Source organism: Callospermophilus lateralis, chromosome 16 (assembly GCF_048772815.1).
Source record: "Callospermophilus lateralis isolate mCalLat2 chromosome 16, mCalLat2.hap1, whole genome shotgun sequence".
NCBI lineage: Eukaryota > Metazoa > Chordata > Mammalia > Rodentia > Sciuridae > Callospermophilus > Callospermophilus lateralis.
The window spans coordinates 15,883,711-15,902,364 of NC_135320.1; the positions used below are offsets into that span (position 1 = coordinate 15,883,711).

The window sequence follows — 18,654 nt, forward strand, 5'->3', positions numbered from 1 at the left end:
ACATTAATTTAGATATTGCACTGTGAGATTACAATCCAATTACTTTTATTTTTAATTTATTTATCTTTTCTGCAGTCCTGGGGATTGGACCCAGGGGTCCTGTACCATTAAGCCACATCCCTACTCCTTTTTATTTTTAGATAGGGTTTTACCAAGTTGCCCAGGATGGCCTTGAACTTGCTATCCTCCTGCCTCAGCTTCCTGAGTCTGGGATTACAGGTATGCTCCACCACACCTGGCAAATTACCTTTACTTTTAGTGAAGTAACATGTTTGTGTCCAGAGTTTTAAGAGTTAAATTGTCCATCACTGTCTCCACTCCTTATCCCAAATCCTACTCTTTGAGGCAAGTGATTTTAACTTATTTATCAATGTCTAGTGATCTTGTCTTGTATATCTTTTTTTTTTTTTTTTTCCTTCTGCAATGAGAGGGAATGAACTCAGGGCAAGTGTTCTATCACTGAGCTACAACCTAGGCCTTTGTTGCAATTTAGTTTGTTTATTTATTTTTAATTAAGACTCTGGCAAGTTTTATTAAACATTTTGCATGATTTACTTTTCACCAGTCTGTTCTGACATGCTTCTGATGATATCAGAATCACCTGGATCCATGATAGTCCGCGTGCATGCTCTGTAGAATTTTCCACATGCTCTGCCCAGTTCTATATTATTGCCACTTCAGTAATGGACACTAGTTTGGGGCCAACATGGCATATTTCAGATTTCCTCAAAGCTGGATAGTTGTTGGTGAGGATGGTCAATTTATTCCACTTTGCCCTGTCTGATCATCTTGAGAGTCTTCTTGTATGTGCTTTTCACTTTTCATTACAAGCTGGAATCTAGAGTTGATCAACTCCAGAGACTTTTCATCTTCTTTGCAGTCACCATCTTTTTTTTTTTTTTTTTTTTTAATATTTATTTTTCAGTTCTCGGCGGACACATCTTTGTTTGTATATGGTGCTGAGGATCGAACCCGGGCCGCACGCATGCCAGGCAAGCGCACTACCACTTGAGCCACATCCCCAGCCCCTGCAGTCACCATCTTCCTGCCTTAGATACTGAAGGGCCCCCAACCAACAGCAGCTGCCAAGATGGCTGGAGAGCTAAGCCAAAAAAGAAAAAAAAAGCCTCATTACCATTTTAAAATTCATCTCTTTATTGCTCATTTATTTCCTTTCTTTTCTTTCTCACATATTTTATTGGTGTATCATAATTATACATGATAAAGAGATTTTTGTTCTTTAGATTTTCTTCAGAGATCTTCTTTCATCTCTTTAGAAGCCTTCTCCAGCTTATTCGATGGTGGCTGCAGTTCCCCAGTGTGCTCCAGTGACTTGATCCCAGCACCTCCTTGTTATGCTTTGGGTCTGTAATATCCCCCAAAGGCTCAAGTGTGGAGGGTTTGACTCTCACTGCTGCAATGTTCAGAGGTGGAGTTTTGGGGATTAGATAATTAGATCCCGAGGGCTCTGATTTCATCAGTAGATTAACCCACGGATGCATCCACAGCTGAATGAACTCTTGGGAAGTGGCGGAAACTGTAGGAGGTGGCGCCTGGTACAGTGGCGCACACCTGAAATCCCAGTGATTTGGGAAGCTAAAGTAGGAGTGTCACAAGTCTGAGCCTAGCCTCAGCACCTTAATGAGACCCTGTCTTTAAATGAATGGATGGATGGATGGTCTGGGGATATAAGTCAGTGGTCATGCACCCCTGAATTCAATCCCTAGAACTAAAAACAAAAATACTCAAGGAGAGGGGACTTAGTTGAAGGGAGAGTGGTCCCCCCCCCGCCCCCCGCCCCCCTGGGAGGGGAGGAGGGTGCCCCTGAGGACTATTCTTTTTCCCTGTTTTTGTTTTCTCTCTGTTTCCCAGCTGCTGTGAGCCCAGCAGTTCTGCTCTGCCATACTCTTCCTTCATCTCCTCCAAGATGTTCTGCCTCACCACAGGTGCAGAAGCACTGGAGCCAGATAACCACAAACTGAATTCTCTCAATCCATTAGCCAAAATTAATGATTCCTCCTTTAAGTTTTTTTTTTTCCCCAGATATTTTGTCACAGCAATGAAAAATACTCTGTCATAACACTTATTGGGTTAAATCAAAATTAGAGGCAAAATGGATCACAAGAAACTGTTTTCTTTTTCTTCCAGATCAGAAATGGAAATGTTATGGGCCAGGCCATATGGGCAATGACCAAACAGACTCCATTTTACCCTGAGACTCCACATCATGTAAGAAATACTTCTCCCGTGGGAAAGCTCCACCTCTGTACCCATTAGTAGTTACCTAGCATAACATACTTGGTAAAACAAAATAGCAATTCTTATACAATATAAAAGTGTTCTCTTTGGTTTCCATTTTTCTTGGGTGATGTACCTTGTCAGAGATTGATTGTGTAGACGTTAGTAACCATTCTCTAACTTGTACTCAACTAAGGTCATTTTGACCCACTTCTCTTCTGCTTGCTTGCTGCTATGCCAACCTGGAAAGTCCCATGGGAAATGCCAATGTACCCTTTACATTGTCTCGCTGACTGCCCAGTCCAGCTTCTGTACCTGCTTGCTTACAGCTACGTCAACCCAGATGTAGTTTTTGCTTTTAAATATCCTAAAATGCTCAGGCTTGGGGCTGTTCCATGCAGAGACAGTTATGGGTCCTGCAGGGAGCAGTAGCTGGCTGGCCAGCTAAATAAAGATCCTTTAATTTGGACAAAACTGGAACTCGGTGTATTTTCTGCCCCACAACAGAAGACATGGCACTAAAGCCTAAAGAAAGTTGGAGTAGAAAGCTTTTTTCTTTTGGGGAGGAAGAAAACAAGTGAAATTCAAATGAAATACAGACCTTAGTATTCTTTTTTTTTTTTTTTTTAATTTTTTTTATTATTTTTTTTAATATTTATTTTTTAGTATTTGGCGGACACAACATCTTTGTCTGTATTTGGGGCTGAGGATCGAACCCAGGCCGCACGCATGCCAGGCGAGTGCTCTACCGCTTGAGCCACATCCCCAGCCCCCTTTAGTATTCTTAAGGTCTCTGCTCATGTAGAGAGCTTGAGAAACCCACTTCGTCACTATGGGGCACACTGGTGCCCTACACCCGGTGTCCCTGCTGCCACAGTACTCACTTTCAAGAACCCCAGGAAGACCCACTAGATAACACACTCATTTTGACTTCTTTCTCTTCCTATCTCACTTCCTTACTCCTCTACGGTGGTGTTTTTTGTTTTTGTTTTTAATTTTATTTTTAAATTTGTTCTATGGGGATTCTTGGAATTAACTCTCAACTTACACATTCCTTTTATCTATTTTTGGTGACAGGGATTGAACCAGGGATGCTTTATACTGAGCCTCATCCCCAGCCCTATTTATTTTTTGGGACAGGGTCTCACTAAGTTGCTTAGGGCCTCACTAACTTGCTGAGATTGGCTTTGACTTTGTGATCCTCCTAGCCTCCCAAGCTGCTAGAATTACATGTGTGCACTACCATGCCCAGCCAAAGCCCCTTTTTATGCATCTGGTTCTGGGAAAACCTAAGAAAGCAACTGGCTTATTTTGAAATTGCTCAGATAGGCAGGTGTGGTGGTGCATGCCTTTAAAGCCAGCTACTCGGGAGGCTGAGACGGGAGGATCACAAGTTCAAGGTCAGCCCTAGAAACATTAATGAGACCCTGTCTCAAAAGAAAAGTATAGGGCTGGGGATGTGGCTCAGTGGTAAAGCACAAGCGGGTTCAATTCTCAGTACTCAAAAAAAAAAAAAAAAAAAAAAAAAAGAAGGAAAGAAATTGCTCAGGATTGTATATATGGTGCTCAGACGGATGGTCCTTACTCATATCAGGACTGGGCCTAAAGTAATCCCCCTGTCTTTCCTGCTGTATTGGTGGGCAGCAGCCTTGTATGCTGTCTCTCTCTCCTTTCTTTTTCTTTTCTTTTTTTTTTTTTTTTTTTTTTTTAAGGCCTTGGGATTGAATCCAGGGGTGCTTTACCCCTGAGCTATAGAGCTAGTCCTTTTAATTTTGAGATAGGGGTCTTGCTAAGTTGCCAAGGCTGGCCTTAAATTCATGCTCCTGCTGCCTCAGCCTCCTCAGCTGATTTGACTCTTAAATTCTTTGTGAAATTAAGACACACATGAATGGGCAAATCATATTTCATAGGAGTCATACAGTAATCTCAGAGATTTAAAATGTAACAAGTTAGATTCCATACTGATTATTTCATCAAACATGCTCACATAAACACGTTAGGTGGTGAATTAGGCAGACTAAATATGTTAGTCACATACCCAGGCCCCAAATGAGTTGTTTTCTTTCAAACCTTCACAGCATATTATTGGCATTAAAATATTTTCACTATTTAATAATAATAATGTTTCGGCAGAGAAACTCTAAATTAAGAGTTTAATGATCTAGAGACTCATTACTTGACTTTCTTGAAACACGGAACCAAGACATTTCCATCTAATTCTAAGTCCTATTTATGAAACCAATTTTCTCCACCATCGAATTTAGAGAAAACGCTCTTAATTTGGAATCTGATATTACTTGAGATGGAATTAAGTCAAACATATTGGCATATATCTAAAATAGTGCATTTTCTCGATTATGGAGACTATTCAAGTTGATATGTAAACATACATATATATTTGGTTGTTACTGGAGATTGAACTCGGGGGTGCTTTATCACTAGACTATATCCTCAGCCCTTTTTTGTATTTTTTTTATTGTGAAACAGGATCTCACTAAATTGCCAAGGCTGGCCTAAAAAAAAAAAAAAAAGGAGAAAGAAGGAAAAATTAAAAATGAATCACTCAGGTTTACATATACAGTGTTCTGACCGTCCCTACTTACACCAGAACTGAACCCAAAATAGGAATCTTAATGTGCCTGCTTTTCTCACCACATTTAATTCTTAACAGAACAGTGAGAACATTTGCACAAAAACAACTGCTTCCTCCTCCTCTTCTTCCTCCTCCTCTTCCTCTTATTTTTGTACTGGGGACTGAACCCAGGGCACTTCACCACTGAGCTACATCCCCAGCCCTCTTTATAGTTTTCATTTTGATAAGGGATCTAGCTGAGTTGCCCAGACGGACCTCAAACTTGCCAAATCTGGCTCTGAACTTGTGATCCTCTTGCCTTAGCCTCTGGAGTTATTTATTTTTAGTTCACGCGTGTACATTTTGCCAAGGTCCCCTGCCTTTGGCTTACTGATGAACGAGGTGGGACTAGGAGACAAAGAGTGTCCCTTTCCGTTTCTTCCACGTCATCATCCTCCTGGCAAGAACACAGGGTTTCATGGGTCATCTTTGTGGTTTCTGTTTCTCAGCATGCAGCTCTCTCTCTGCTCTAAACAAATTCTGGTTCACATGGAAAATGTAGGCTCTCAGAATTGTCAGTCCTGGATGTAACATGCTCAGCTTGTCCTCATTCTGAGTTCCTCTGAGCTCCCATGTGTCTCAGGAGCATCCTGAACCTCTGAGACGGAGGATCTCAAGTTCAAAGCCAGCTTCAACAATGGCGAGGTGTTAACCAACTCAGAGAGACCCTGTCTCTAAATAAAATACAAAATAGGGTTGGGGACATGGTGCAGTGGTAGAGTACACCTGAGTTTAATCCCTGGTACCCGCCCCCGTCCCCCCCAATCCCTCCCACCACCGTTTTTTTTTTTTTTTTCTCCTTTGGTGCTGGTAATTGAACTGAACGAGAGAGCTTCACATAAGTTAGGCAAATGTTCTACCATTGAGCTGCTTCCCCCAGTCCTGACCTCTATTAGTTGTTTGAGACAGAATCTCCCTAGATTGCCTGGACTAGCCTTGAACTTGGAATACTTCTGCCTAAGCCTCCTGATTCACTGGGATTTCCAGCAAGCACCACCATGCCCAGCTAAAATCATTTTAAAAATCATGTTCATTAAATATAACTTACATAGAATAAAATTTGCCTATTTTAGTGTTGAGTTCCATGATTCTTTTTTTTTTTTTTTTTTTTTTGGTTTGGTACTGGGAATTAAACCTCCTGTGTGCTGTACCATTGAGCGCTATCCCCGCCTCTTTTATTTTTCATTCTGAGACAGGGTCTCATTAAGTTGCTGAGGCTGGCCCTCAAATTTTCAATCCTCCTTCTTCAGCCTCCCAAGTGGCTAAGATTACAGGCATGTTCCACTGCACAGGGCCTACACAGTATTTTCTTAATGAGATTTTTTTTTTTTTTTTTTACCCCCTGCTGCACTACTAGGAATTGAACCCAGGGGCATTGTACCACTATGCTACATCTCTATCCCTCTTTACTTTTTATTTTGAGACAAGGTTTTGCTGAATTGCTAAGGCTGGCCTTAAACTTGTGATCCTCCAGCTTTAGTCTCCTGAGTCCTTGTGATGAACTCTTTCTTTAACATATGATTTTTTTTTTTTTTCTTTGTACTGGGAATTGAACCTGTGGTATTTTACCGCTGAGCTACATTCTTGGTCCTTTTATTTTTGTTTTGAGAAAGGGCCTTGCTAAGATGCTTAGGGCCTTACTAAATTGCTGAGGCTGGTCTTGAACTTGCAGTCCTTCTGCCTTGGCCTCCTGAGTGACTGGGATTGCAGGTGTGTGCCACCATGCCCAGCTAATATTACTAATATAATGATTTTTAGTATTTTTTTATTTTATCTGTTGCATAAGTAATTCATCTTATTTATCTATTCTGAAGGTGGAAAAAACATTTGTATAAAAATAGTGGTATAAATTATTATTTACAACCAGAAACAACTCAAATGTATAAGTTATAGAATGAAAAAAACATCAGAATAATATGACAAATTAAAAGGCAGATGTGAAAAAAAGTAGACTCATTATTTTTTAATTTATTTTATTTTTTTTGTGGTGCTGGGGATAAAACTCAGGGCCTCACACATGTTAGGCAAGCACTCTACCACTGAGCTACACACTCAGCCCTTCATGAAATCTATCTGCTGATAATAAAATACCTAATAATATTTATCCAGTGATTTTTGTATATAAGTTTGAATGTTTAAAAGGTGAGAATTGAAAGTTATATTTTACCATTTTTTCTTTAGCTTAGTAGATTGTTATTTCAAGGGTGAAGACATACCATAGAAACGAGGTGTCATGAGTTCCTTAACCACGAGGTCAGTTTGAAGATGACTCCGAAGTGTTCTAGGCAGTGAGATGGACAATGCATGCTCTCAAGCTGGCTGTCTGGAAGTGAAGCCTCAAATCCCTAATTGCCAGTGGGACCTCACCCTAATCAAAACAATTCCAAGATTTTCTATTTTGCTTAGATGAAAATGAGCTCTTTGTGTCTCAACCTTTTGAAGACAGCCCGACCCACCTACAACACCACAGTTAGAGTCAGAGCTTCTTACAAGATTTTTTTTTTCCCCCAATGAAGAACAAAGCTTTATTGAAGCTTAGATTACAGGATGCCACAGACGCCTGGAGAAGATGGTTCATATTAAACAATAGGCACTTTAATATTAAGTGGAAATAGAAATGAGGACATTGTTGATGAAAATATTCTAGGTTTTTCTTTCAGGGCATGTCCTGGGATTGGTTGGGTAAAATATTTTAGAGTTTAGATTTCCTTCTTATATGATTTCGGATCACAGAAACAGTAAGGTATTTTTTAAATTTTATTTATTTTTTTTGCATCACTAGGCACTCTACCTAGCAATTAAGGGTACTAGGCAGGTGCTGTACCACTGAGCTACATCCCCAGCCCCAAGGTGTTTTTTAAGATGTGGGCAGAAAAAAAGAGAGCTAGGAATTTGGTTTACATGTATGATTTAAATAAAATAACTGTTTTTCTAGTTACATTTTTGAGATCTTAACATTGCTACATCTGCTGAAAATATTTTTAAGATGTGATCATATCCCATGTTTGTGTTGAGGGAAAGGCACATTTATATACTATTTTCTTTTAAAATTAATTTGTAAACTAATTTATCAATCAGGAAGATAGTGTTACTCATTAGACATTAACATGTTCCTTAATCTTTGTGATTTAAACATGTGAGCAAGATGTTTTGCTTTATTTTTTTTTCCTTTAGCACATCAAGCTTTATACAGTAATACAGATTTAAAATCTGATCTGTATACTTTTAAGAATTACATTTGGAAAGATACACTACAGTTTTTTTTAAAAAAATATTTTATTTCTACATTAAAAAAAAAGTCCTTGATATTTTCTTTCAGTTAACAAATTAAAAGGGAAAAAAAATGGAATGTGACAGCTGAGAAATATGAAAGAGTCTATTTACTAAAAACTAGTTTACAGATCCAGTTAAAATAATGAGCTGAGGAGTCTCCTGGCAGACACATAGGACTTGTTTACATTTTGATTGCAGTTTAATAATTTGCTGATTGCATTATAATCACAGCAATATTGCATTTTAATCACACGCATACATTTGGTTAACCAAATTAATGCCTTTAAATCACAATTTGATTTTTGCTAATACATAACCAGTTCTTTTTTTTGTCCCTGTTCCAATAAGGATAATCATCAGTAAGCATGGCTTCGAACCAATTGTTTTTCGGTAAACTCCCTAGCCACATTCTGTTTCTTGCCTGCTAAAGACATCATCTTTCACACAAATGCGGAATAATGAAAAATGCTTCATAGAATAATGTATAATAAATTGGAAGCAAACCTCATCTACCGTAAACCTGCAATAATCTTTGTGTGAATAAAACCCACAATTATTGGAGCAGAGAATTGCCCTGATCTTCCCAAACTGCATGCATTTCCTGTCTCAAAATCAAAAAAGTAAAAACAGCTGAGAATGTAGCTCAGTTTGTAGAGTGCCCATGAGTTCAACCCCCAATACCAGGGGGAAAAAAGAAGAAGGAAAAATAAAAATGTTTGAACAGTACAGAGTGACTTGAGGGAAAGAGTAAACCACTGCATTTCCATTTCACTCTTTCTACAAGTCCACAGTGTCTTGAGGTGTTTGCAGAATTTTCTTCACGCCTTCCCTGTGAGGAGGGAGGTCAGATACCCTGGGATGTTGAGGTCCAGAGGCAATGGGCTCAAGTCTTCTGACTTCTTAAAGCTCTGGGCCAGGGATACCCAGGGATCTAGGGAGCTTAACCAAGTCTGAGGTAGGGTCTGACTTGGGGTGTTGGGTGGTGTGTATGTGTGCAGAGAAAAAGGTGGCTCTAATCGCTGAGAGCCATTATTATTGAGCTGTCTGCCCACTGTCTTGCAGTAGGGATCAAAGACAGTCACATACCTGGAGACAGGCTGGATGAAAGACCTCATAGGAGCCCATGAGCACAGGGTGCTATGTATGGTCTTGCTACCTGAGCTTCCGGTGAGTCCAGGAGCCACCATGCAGACTAAGAAAGAAAACAGAAAAAGGAAGCCCCAAAAAGGGACAATCACTGGAGTTTACCTGGGAATGATGGGGTTACATGAGAACGGATCACAGTGGCTGGCCAAATTAAATTAGTTCCACCATCAACAGAAGTAGTTGTTTCAGTGGTGAGTTAGCTAACTTCCATGATAGAAAAATATTGTTTTATTTCTTTACATCTGAATTGTGGCTTTCATTAATAAACTTGTTTGACTTGAATTGTATTAATCCTCAGTTGTTTGTTTGGGTACTAGTGATGGAACCTAGGAGTGCTCTACCACTGAGCCCTTTTCATTTTTTATTTTGAGACAGGATCTCACTGAATTGCTGAGGCTGGACTCAAACTTACAATCTTCCTGCCTTAGCCTCCCAGTACCCAGCTCAATCCTCAGTTTAAAGCAGTGTTTTCTCACTTTTTACGGATGAAGAAATCAGAGTTTAGATGACTGAATTTACCAGAAGTTATACAGCTAGTAAGTGGTGCTCCAAGGTTTTATGGTTAGATCCCTGAACAATTTTGTGCGGTTAAAATAGAACAACTGAGATTGGATAATTTTGGATGCTAGGAAATTCAAAGTTGAAAGGTTTGCATCTGGCAAGCGCTTTCTTGCTGCATCTTTCTAAGCAGAAGGCAGAGAGAAAGAGAGGGAGAGAGAAAAAGAGTGAAGGGACAGAGGAAAGGGCAGAGAGAGAGGGAGGGAGAATGCCAAAATAATTTTACAACAAATCCACTCTTACATTAATAACTCTCTTCCTGTGATTGTGACAATAATCCATTCATGAGGCTCTGCCCCATGACCTCTTCAAGGTCCCACCTCTCAAACATTATTGAACTGGGTATTAAGTTACTAATACATGAACTTTGGGGGACACACTAAGACCATAGCAGTCATCAGTGCAGTGGACTAGTGTGATATTTGATGGAATATCAAGATGATCAACATCTCTGTGACCCATATTCCAAGGGAGAGCAAGAGTGAGCCCCTGATGTAAGACTGTGAAGGTTAATGTTGTTCTGAAAGGTAAACTGTTTCTAAGTATCTTTATTACTTAGTACAGAGAAAGGAGCATTTTTCAAATCAACAGGTGCATATTAGAGGCTATATTAATTTTCTTCAGTACTAATAGTACATAAAGACATGGGTGCAGAAGCGCATGCGTATAAACCAAGCTACTCAGGAGGCTGAGACAGGAGGATCACAAGTTCAAGGTCAGCCTTGAGCAACTGTCCTAAAAAAATAAAAAGGGGTGGGTGTATGGTTTAGTGGTACAGTATTTGCCTAGTATATGTGAGGTTCTGGTTCACTCATCAGTACTGGTGGAGGGGAGGGAAGGGGGGAGAAAGTACATTAGGAATAGCAACTGCAATTACAGTCCCTATATGATTATGTTTATAATAATCTCAGAGAGCCATTCATCATCTGCACAGGTTGCGTAGTCAAATTAAAGAGAGATGTATTTATTATTAACACTACATTTTTCAGGTTTTTTATGATGGTTCACATCTCTGCAATTCCTTCTGAAACATGTATTGATTTTCTATCCTAAGAGAAAGAAAGTTTCAAGGGCTCCTACTTGGCTTTTCTCATCATAGTGAACTTTGCTTCCAGGGTCACAATGTCAGCATGGGTATTCTGCCATTTGATGAATAGGCCTATTCTAATTAAACGTTCAGCAAAAGTTGGAAAATAACCACAAGTTTGGTTCACAGACAGTTTGGCCCACTGTGATTCAAACTTGGTCCCAAATGTCATTTATCCACTTTTACTCATATGCCACAGTAGCAATTCAAGTCTCCTAAAGACAGTGTCAATTCATTGTCAATCACAATGCTTTGTGATCCCCCAAAGGCCTGGGTATTTCTGTTTTTCCAGGTCATAGTAATTTCATTAAATGGTCACAGGCCCCTGTGGGGCCCTATGGGAATGAACTATGGGAATGGTAGTGTACACTTGTATTTGTGTTATAGGGTCCTTCTTCAAGGACATCTGCTTACATTTTGGTCAATAAATTATGTGTCTGAAGACTTAAATATGGAGCTGAGAAAAAGACAACGACTCTCCCTTTCTTTTTTTTCTTATGGTGCTGGGGATTGAACCCAGGGCCTTCTGCATATGAAACAAGCACTTTACCAACTGAGCTGTATCCCCAGCCCATAACCTCCCCTTTGATGATGGGTCAAGATTCTGGCTTTCTTGTTTTATAGATCAAGTAACATTTTAGAAGCTGTCTAGTTCTTTCCTTTGTAGGGACACTGAGATCAATTAGCCACTGTCCATGATTTCTGTGGGTCATAACATTTTGGTGACTATTTCAACTGTTGTCCATTACAGTTACAGTACCCATTCTTTTATTATTATTTTAATTTTATCATCATCATCATCATCATCAATATCATCATCAACATCATTATTATTTTAGTTATAAATGGACACAATACCATTTTGTTTGCTTGTTTGTTTATGTATTTATTTTTGACCTTTTTTTAATCCTTTTTTCTTTTTTTCCAGGGCTGAGGACCGAACCCAGGGCCTTACGTGGGCTAGTCAAGCGCTCTGCCACTGAGCTAAATCCCCAACCCCTGTTTGTTTATTTTTATGAGGTGCTGAGGATCAAACCCAGTGCCTGCACATGTGCTAGGCAAGTGCTCTACCACAGAGCCACAACCCCAGCCCCCTACTGTCTTTGAAAGCTAGGCACTGCTCATTGACCTCGGAAATCTTGTTATATCACTCGCAACTATAATCAAGAGCTGGGTCCTTGTCCCCAATGCCAATTAATGCCAGTTTAGTAATGGGACGCAGTTTTGAAAAAAAGGAAAAATTTGCTTTATTGCTTTGCTAGCAAAGGAGAAGCACAGGGAACTCCTGTCCCAGAGGCTGTGATTCTGCCCATCAACAAGAATGGGGGATTTAAAAGGAGCTATTCAAAGGCTAGATTTCCAGGTGTGCCCTAACAGGGGGTCCCAGGGTGCCCTGCTGATGCCTTAGGATTCACTTGTTAATTTGGAAGATATTCACTTCCTAGACAACTTCCTGTGGAGCACAGATAACTCTTAGTAATCTTGTATGCCCCTCCCCACCCGGCTAGGGAGGGGGAGAAGGAGAAGGGGGAAAGGAAAACAGGTCCCTTTTAAAAATAAGCCTCAGAGCTATATTCAAAGGTGAAGTGGACCACTGTTATACAACCAGGGAGTCCATCTCTCTCTCCGTCTTTAGTACTAGGAACTGAAACCAGGGTACTTTATCACTGAGCCACATCCCCAGTCCTTTTATTTTTTTGAGACAGGGTCTTGCTAAATCTCTGAGGCTTATCTGGAACTTGTGATCCTCTTGCTTCAGCCTCCCAAGTTGCTGGAATTACAGGCGTGAACCACTGGGTCCAGCTAGTGAACTCATTTCAATGGTGGCATTTCCTTTGTGATACCTGGTCTATGGAAGACACAGAGAATAGCCACAGAGAATTTTAAGGATGCTCCCTTGAAAAGCAGTCCACTCACTAATACATTTCTCTCTTTTTTTGGCAGGGAGGGTGTACTGGGTATTGAACCCAGGGCACTCTACCCCTGAACTATTCCCCAGCCCTTTTAATTTTTTTTACTTTTTGAGACAGCTTCTCACTAATATACCCAGGCTGGCCTTGAATCTACAATCCTCCTGCCTCATCCTCCCAAGTCACTGAGATTACAGGCCTGAGCTACTGCACCCAGCTAAATCTGGAACCCCCAGGAAGTGCTCCCATTTCAACCAATTCAGCTCCATATAATATTATAATACGTTCTCCTTGGTCTAACATCATCAGGATTCATTCCCATACAGAATATTAAGAGTGACTTGAGAATTGGAGTCTTGACTTTATCTGAGACAACTAGATGCTCCCTATAAAAGTCTCAGATTAGCCGGGCACAGTGGTGATCCCCCGGAATCTCAGCAACTAGGGAGACTGAGTTAGGAGGATTGCCACATTCAAGACCAACCTCCACAGCTTAGTGAGACCCTGTCTCAAAATAAAATAGGGGGGCTGGGGATGTAGCTCAGTGGTGGAGTAGCTCTGGGTTCACTCTCCAGTATCAAAAAATTAAACAAAAATGTCTCAGATTCCATTCCTTATCAGTTCATGCTAATTCTTCATTTAAGGGACTTGGTGAGGCTATGGTCTCAACTTATATTAAAATTCTGCAACCTTCACAATTAAATTTTGTGTATAATTTTCAGCTACAAGAAATAAGAAGCTCTTTCAGGAAGGCTGTGGAAAATTTCTTGGTTCTGTGACTGTGACTTGTCTGGTAGTTTAAACCTCTGAGCTGGTCATTTTCTGTGAGCACTCCAGGTCACTTAGAAAAGCTATTCCTGATCATGGTCACCATAGAATCCTTGGCAGCATGATGCCAATGCCTCAGCCACTTGATTCTGTCAGTTAACTGCTATCAAGCACAGGTGATTTTTTTTTTTTTTTTTTTATGATTAATTTTGATGCTCCTGTGCCTTGGTTGGCTAGTTCCTATTAGAAAGAGACTCAGTACTGCTCTCAGATCTAAGGTCACAAATCAAAGGATTTTTTTTTTTTTTCCTTTTGTGGTGCTGGGGATGGAACCCAGGGCCTTGTGTATGCTAGGCAAGCGTTCTACCACTGAGTTACACACCCAGCCTGCAGGGACTCTGTTTTAATATCAGTAGTTGAGCTTGATCTCTAATAAGCTTTCTGTGGTTGTGGTTCATGAAAGAATACAGCTGTAGAAAGGTCCAGAAATTCTGAGCCTTTTCAGACACTGTTGCTGATCCAGGAACTAGCTGTTGGGGAAGCTCTGTGCCTGCTGGTTTCCTGAGGCTGGCTGGGGGCCTCTCCACCACTGTCTTTCCTGGAGGGGCTGCTGTTAATGGGCACAGGGCTTCACAGCACAGGCTGAGAAATTAAAACTGAATGAGATAGGGAAACCTAAGCCTTTCTTTTTTTTTTTTTCCCCTCTGAATTTACCTGATTCCCACATCTTTTAGAATCATAGGCAGGATGAATTTTTACTGACTTATAAGATTTTATTTTGCATTTTAAACCATAAAATCTAAATAAATACCTGGAAAGACCACCCATGTTAAAAACATAAATCTAATCCACAGTAAAGGAATTTGGTTTCAATCTCCCTGAGTCCAATGTCATCTTTTTCATTAACATGATCGCTTTTACTCCATCTTCGGTATTTGATGATGTCTTAATAAATTTAGTAAATTAATGTAATTAATATAATCATGACCTAATTAAACTTTGTATTTTGTTTAACACTTAAAAATATATTGGGGAGTTAAATAATGATTAAAAATTATGCCATTAGGGCTTTGATTTAATTAGTGTTCTCTTAACTTGAAAGATACTATTGCTAAGTAATAAAAATGGTTAAGTTGAGAAAATTGGTGCATTTCAAGGAAAAGGAGACTTGTTTTGGTCCCATATCACAATATGAAGTCCCTGAAAGGACAGTTGTTCAGAAAAGGCAAACTGGGTGAGAGATTCTCTATGGTAACAATTCAGTTCCTAGTTGTAGGCTGCTTCAACACAGTTACAACTCCGGGACTGATTGTTGAGGCCTTTGAAGATGAAGCTGAAATATGAGGGAAAGAGGGACATCAGAGGAGCCCTGGAGGCTAGGAGGTCAGGGGAGGAATGATGCAGCAGAAAGGATGTGTATGTGTAAAACTGTCCACACCCATACAAACGCCTCCAGCTACTCGGGAGGCTGAGGCAGGAGGACCGAAAGTTCAAGGCCAGCCTGGGCAACTTAGCAAGACCCTGTTTCAAAATAAAAAATAAAAAGAGCTGGGAATTTACTCAGTGGTATAGCATCCCTGGGTTCATCCCCAGTACCTACCAAAAAAAAAATGTCCATCAGCTACCTGTAGACTTGAGCCAAGATGTCCAGTGTTAGATCACCAAAGGCCCAGATGTGGTATGAGTGTTCCTGGGGTCAGGTGATTGAGTGGTAGGCTGCCTGACTTGGAACACCTTCGAGGATGAATATGGGCCCTTAACTTTTTTTTTTTTTTTCTTTTTTTGGTCGGAAAATAGACTTTATTCAAAGCCAGCTTTGAGATAGAAGAAACCTAATTATTTAAAATTTTCCACATTTGGATTTCCTGAAACAGAACATTTTGTTATTGTTTTTGGAAATTTTGTCTCTCTCTCTTTTTTTATTTTTTTTTATTTAATACATTTTTATTTTTATTTTTATTATTGGTTGTTCAAACATTACAAAGCTCTTGACATATCATATTTCATACATTTGATTCAAGCGGGTTATGAACTCCTATTTTTATCCCGTATACAGATTGCAGAATCACATTGGTTACACATCCACTGTTTTACATACTGCCATACTAGTGTCTGATGTATTCTGTTGCCTTTCCTATCCTCTACTCTCCCTCCTCCCCTCCCCTCCCCTCCCCTCCCATCTTCTCTCTCTACCCCATCTACTGTAATTCATTTCTCCCCCTTGTTTTTTTTCCCTTTCCCCTCACTTCCTCTTATATGTAATTTTGTATAACAATGAGGGTCTCCTTCCATTTCCATGCAATTTCTCTTCTCTCTCCCTTTCCCTCCCACCTCCCTGTTTAATGTTAATCATCTTCTCATGCTCTTCCTCCTTGCTCTGTTCTTAGTTGTTCTCCTTTGAAAAATTAATTTACTGCTCAGCACATTAAAATTTTATAGTGATACTTAATAACACTAAAATGATTTGTCAAATTCTAAGAGCATAATAATAGCATAAAATTGTATGCATTAAATAAAAATCTTAAGCCACCCTATATGGATCACTTGATCATTAAAATTGAGCAGAATCATTATTCTTAGTGTACAGTCATCTCTCTAACTCTCCACCAAAGTCTGTGGATGCTGAAGTTCCTTATATAAAATAGTGCAGCATTTGCATAGAACCTATGCAATCCTCTCATACTTTAAATGTAGATCACTTATAACACCTTATATGATGTAAATACTATATAAATAGTTGTTATACTGCATGATTAGGAATAAGGACAAGATAAACATTTGTATATGCTCAGTACAGATATAATTTTTAAAAATATTTTTGATCCAAGGTTTTATTGAAGTCATGGGCACAAAACCAACAGATATGGAGGGACTATGCATATTTGAATGCTTGAACCAATTTTAAAAAGTACCATGGGCAATGTGATTTTTCAATGTAGCTATTTTTTTTTTTATTTTAAAAGCAAAAAAGGACTATAGGCAATTTTATTTTTAAATTTTTTTTTGCATTTAAAGCTAACAAAGTTATCAATACTTTCTATTGACTTTTGGACCATAATACTTTTTTTGTTTGTTTGTTTTCCAGCACTGGGGGATCAAAGCCAGGGCCTCACACTTGCTAGGCAAGGGCTACTAAACTCCACCCCCAGCCCCACATAATACTTTAAGTTGAAAAAATTCTCCAAGGTGTTGAAGCACTTAGTAAGCATAATGCAAATTCTTCCAAGTGGAAGATAATTTGTTTTGGAATCACACAAAATGTTTTTGATGGGACACAGAGACATGTTAAAAATGGTAATCTTACTCAGTCAAGAAAACTGTGAAGCAGAAACAACATGGATTTGGATGGTGCAGACATAATTCACAGTTGTGTCCACACCAGCTGCAGTTGTTCCAGTCTACAGCTGCAGCTGTCAAAATGCACAAGTATTTGTAAACATGTGAATTTCTGAATGCGTTTCATTTAATCCTCAAGTGCCTGCAGATGTCTGTGAAAGAGCCATACAAGTAATATTGCCTTTTTTTCCCCCTGTGGTTCTGAAGACAGGGTTTCCTTGCATGCTAGGTAAGTACTCTACCACTTAACTATATCCCTGCCCATAATATTGCTTTTGGAGAGGATCAAGAACAGACATTTGTTATGACAAAACTGACCGTAGATCAAATATAGCCTCTGTTCACTGCCCATCTCCCATGCTGAGGGCACCACAGAAGCTGGAAATATGGAGAGTAGACCTACAAACCCAAACTCAGGCCAGCTTATTCTAATGCAACTATTAGTACCACTTTGTATAATCTTTTTTTTTTTTTTTTTAAAGAAAGAGTGAGAGAGAATTTTTTAATATTTATTTTTTAGTACTTGGCGGACACAACATCTTTGTTTGTACGTGGTGCTGAGGATCGAACCCCGGCCGCACGCATGCCAGGCGAGCACGCTATCACTTGAGCCACATCCTCAGCTGTCCCGTCCGGCAGGACACATCAACGTGGGCAGCGAACCTAGATGGAAAGGAATGAAGGGACAAGAGACACGAAAGGTGACAGCAAGACAGGGGTCTGATCAAGCTGCAAACTTTTATTGTTCACACAGGGGTATTTATATGCTGGGGATGGGGAAGCTCTCTAATCAGCAATTGCTGGATGTGGGTGGTAAAACTGCCAGGTGCAAGATGTCTGATGATCCTGATAAAGATGTCTGATGATCCTGATAACCATGGGATGTTCCAGGGAGATAGGTAGCTGCAGGATGCCTCCCGGGCAGGATGTCTCCCAGGGGGCTGTCAGGCTAATCTTTTGAAGGAGAATTTCCTTCTAGTCTTCGACACCCAGCCCCACACTTTGTATAATCTTAAAAAGAATTGAGGCTGGTGCTGTGGCTCAGTGTAAAGTGTGTGGTTAGCATGCAGGAAGCCCTGGGTTCCATCCCCAGCACAACACACACACACACATCTAGGGAAAGTGCTGAACTGAACAATTCCATAGAACATCAAGTGTAATCCAGATTGTTTTGGGTGCCCCAGGATAGATGCTCATATGATTCATGCTGTAAATCAGTGAGGTCCAATAGAAATAAAATGTGAGCTAGATATGTAACATTAAATTTTCTGGTAGCCAAAAAAGTAAAAGTAACAGGTAGAATTAATTAGAGCGTATTTTCCCAGTATAGCCAATGTAATCAGTTTAAAAATTGTTAATGAGATCTTGTGTGAATTTTACGGTTTTGGTTCTTCTCTATTTGGACTAGCCCACCCTTTAAGTGCTGAATAACCAATTGTGATCCGTGGCCCCAAGACGGACAGCACAGTTCCAGGGCAAGTTTGAATGTTCAATAACCTCCCTGAACTTCTATAGCTAGTACGTGGCAGAACCTATTTTGAACTCAGGTCCGATCGCTCCAGAGCCAGGTCCCTTCCACCTTTCTCTTCTAGGGCAGAAAGATCCTTAGCCCAAGGGCGGTCATGGGCCTCTTAATCAACATGCCCAGGTGTTCCTTCAGTCTTTAAGGGTAGAGATATCTCTATTCTTCCCTGTGACTTCTTTCT

The 18,654-nt window shown here is 39.9% G+C and overlaps 1 pseudogene; it reads right to left on the reverse strand.

Annotated features, from left to right (window-relative positions):
* Positions 1-551: 551 nt before the first annotated feature.
* Positions 552-7,828, reverse strand: LOC143381852 (large ribosomal subunit protein eL30-like; annotated as a pseudogene).
* Positions 7,829-18,654: the final 10,826 nt, after the last annotated feature.